Source organism: Canis aureus, chromosome 38 (genome assembly GCF_053574225.1).
Source record: "Canis aureus isolate CA01 chromosome 38, VMU_Caureus_v.1.0, whole genome shotgun sequence".
NCBI classification, from domain to species: Eukaryota; Metazoa; Chordata; class Mammalia; order Carnivora; family Canidae; genus Canis; species Canis aureus.
This window is the reverse complement of record NC_135648.1, coordinates 8,853,965-8,857,071: the sequence shown is the minus strand read 5'-3', so window position 1 is coordinate 8,857,071 and position 3,107 is coordinate 8,853,965. Positions and strand designations below refer to the sequence as shown.

At 43.8% G+C, this 3,107-nt stretch overlaps 1 long non-coding RNA gene across 2 annotated transcripts; it reads left to right on the top strand.

Annotated features, from left to right (window-relative positions):
* Window positions 1–991: 991 nt before the first annotated feature.
* LOC144307014 (uncharacterized) lies at window positions 992–2,611 on the top strand. Of its 2 annotated transcripts, none has more exons than XR_013373974.1 (3): window positions 992–1,287; window positions 1,523–1,710; window positions 2,105–2,611. It is a non-coding gene; the product is annotated as an uncharacterized LOC144307014 (long non-coding RNA). The 2 variants fall into 2 exon arrangements; XR_013373973.1 differs by having other exon boundaries at window positions 996–1,287; window positions 1,528–1,710.
* Window positions 2,612–3,107: the final 496 nt, after the last annotated feature.

The following is a 3,107-nucleotide window of genomic DNA, read 5'->3' as shown; positions in this document are numbered from 1 at the left end:
CAAATATTAAACTAAGAAAAAGAATTGCAGCATGTAGAGGATTGCCTTCTAGAATTCAATTTGTAAAAAATTCTTCATTGGGGAGCCTGGGTGGCTCAGTCCATGAAGCATCTGCCTTCGGCTCAGGTTATGATTTCAGGGTCCTGGGATTGAGCCCGGTATCCGGCTCCCTGCTCATTGGGGAGTCTGCTTCTCCCTCTGCCTCTGCCAGCAGCTCCCCCTCCTTAAATTCTCTCTCAAATAAATAACATCTTTTAAAAAATGAAAATAATTCTTCATCAATATGGAAAATACTCAGTTCCTGGTAGACAGATAAAAGTCATTAATGGAGTAGCCTCAAAAAAGGCACTACAAATGAGTAATACATTTTTTTAAATGCTTAGTGTAATATCTATTTAAGCAAATGCCAACTAAAACAATAATGGACACATTTTGATAGGTGCCTATCAAAATGCTGGAGATTAAAAATACTTTATACACATAGCTGGCAGCCTTGTACATTGGTATCTTTTGGGGAATGCGTCAAAAGATTTGTCATTTTGTTTATCATTGAAATAGCAATTCTATTGCTAGCAACTGATCTTCAAGAAACAGTCACAAATGTTTCCAAAACACAGATTTGATCCAAATAATTTTTCCAATAAAAAAGTGTTTCCCCAAATTGGGGATTGGTTAAGTAAATTACAAAATAGCCATAAAAACCCTTTATACACGAATTTTCAGAACAGTATCTGATGTGAACAATATACAGTATATCTTGTCTAGTAAAAAAGCAGTACATCGCACAGTCATTTCTTTTTGGGTCAAAAAGAAAATGTACAGGGGGGAAAAAAGAAGCAAGATGTACACATCAAGTGTGATTGGTGGTTACCTTTAAGTCTGGCCTCTCTATGTTTAATACATTTTCTTCAATTAGCATATATGCTGTGGGAAAATATTTCAATTGCGTTTTTACAAAGTTGGCAACCAGCGTGAGCAGATAAAATGAGCCGCACTCTTTGTATGGCCTGTCACCCCTCCACAAAGGGGTGATATTATTTTGCTGACAGCCCTGAAGACCACTCAATCTCATGTTGCAAATCTGGCCACGATGGGGACCAAGCCCAGTGCAAGGAGAGAACTGCAAACATTTCAAGGGCGAACATTTTCTTGGCTTCCAGGCTCAGAAGGAAGGAGGCAATGTCTTCCGTGGAGAGGGACAGGAGAGCTCAGGAACGCAAATGCTACAGTAATATTTTGCCCACAGATTCAGAGAGAAAAATCCAACCCAGGCAAGACGCTCCCTTGGTGCGTGCATTGTGAATTTCTTGGGGAACTGCAGGGAGGGGAAGGGTTGGGGGTTCCGTTTGGTTGGTTTCCACTGAATAGCATTGAGCCAAAAGAAAGCCCATAACTAATTGGCTCTGTTGGAGGGGGAAATGCTATCAGGACTTTTTTCTTTCTTTCTTTCTCTTTTTCTTTCTTTCTTTCTTTCTTTCTTTCTTTCTTTCTTTCTTTCTTTCTTTCTTTTTATCTTTTTAAGTGCAGTGGGCACGGAGACGTGACATTGCATCATTGCACGTTGCACGGTGGCAGTGGCCTTGCTGTTCTCTCCTGGACAGAGGAGCAACCAGAATGGCAACTGAGATTAGCATCGAGTGACCAACATTGTATTTGCATCTGAAAGTGCCCGCCACAAACAGCTGAGGCAGCATTTGAGCTGGAGGAGAGGTGAATAAATCCTCTGGAGCTGTCCTGTTGGCCTTCGTAGGGCTGGGCTGGAGGGTCCATGAAGAGAGCCTTCTGGATTTAGGACTAAGATACCATCTCAAAAGAAATAGCCTCTATGTCAGGTTCAATAACTTGCTCGGTGAAGGATGGCAGCTTGGGCATGTTTCGTTCCTTGATTTCTGCAGGCTCACTTTGTCTCTTTCTCTTCCTTCCTGCTGCATGTTGCTCTACCTCATTCACCAGGCAGGGAATGTGGGCTGATACTCCTTCGTTTCATCATTTGTCAATGCGGGGTGGGGGTGGGGGGGGGAATAGCCCTCCTCCCCCCTTAGTGAGCTCCCTCCCCAAGGAGGTGAGGGCTGCACCTTACTTGGTCCACTGTCCTCCTCTGCAGCTCTGTCCTCCATGGGGGCGAAAGAGCAGAGACAAAGGAATGGAGCTCCACTTCCTCCTCAGGGAAAGAGAAAAGCTTGAAATTGTGAGTTTTCCCAGGCTTCTTCTGGGATGCCAAGGAAGACTGAATTGCATAATCTCACAAAAATGTGAGATGCAACCTACGCCTTCATAAACTAATAATATAGAGTCGAGGGATTAGAGACACTGAGAAACATGTGTGTGATTTCCTGACCTGAGCACAATTAAAGACGTTGATTGTGAAATCTAAATGCCTCCAGAACCAAAGAACTACAGACCCAAGAAATGTAACTCACCATGGAGGGATCCTGATGTCATGTTGGGTTCTTTCATAAGAGCTCCCGGGGAGAACCCAGAGACACGTAGGAGTGTCTTTTCCATTAAACTCAGAAGGTCCATATTGGAAACCTTGCCTGTTCTTCCAACAGAGAGAGATTGCATCGAAAGGCAAAGCTAGCTTTTAATATATTGCTATTTTAGAGATTTCCTTCTTTCTCTGTATTTGGTTTGTTTTAAACGTGTTGATTATTGGCTGTTGATGAGCAAAGCACTGGGCTCAGAGCAGAGCTGCTGGGCTTGGAACCGTAGCCAAATGCTCCAAGGGCCTCCTCAGCAGCACCTGCCCGAGCAACATGAAGGAGTGCAGATGTGTGGCCTGGCAACTCTGGAAGGAAGGTTACCCAAGGGGCAGTGTTCTATTAAATTGAACACTGTTCATTGGGCACGTCCTTGTGTCACATCACTGTGTTAGGGCCACACATTGGGAACGCAAAGGTAAGTGTGACATAGCTCCTGCCCATAAGAATGTCACAATTTTTTTTAAAAAAGATGTTATTTATTTATTTGATCGAGAGAGAGAGAGAGAGAGAGAGAGAGCGCACACCAGTGGGGGCAGAGGAGTGGCAGAGAGAGAAAAGGGAGCCAAATGCAGAGCGTCCCGGGATCATGACCTGAACCAAAAGCAGATGCTTGCTTAACTGACT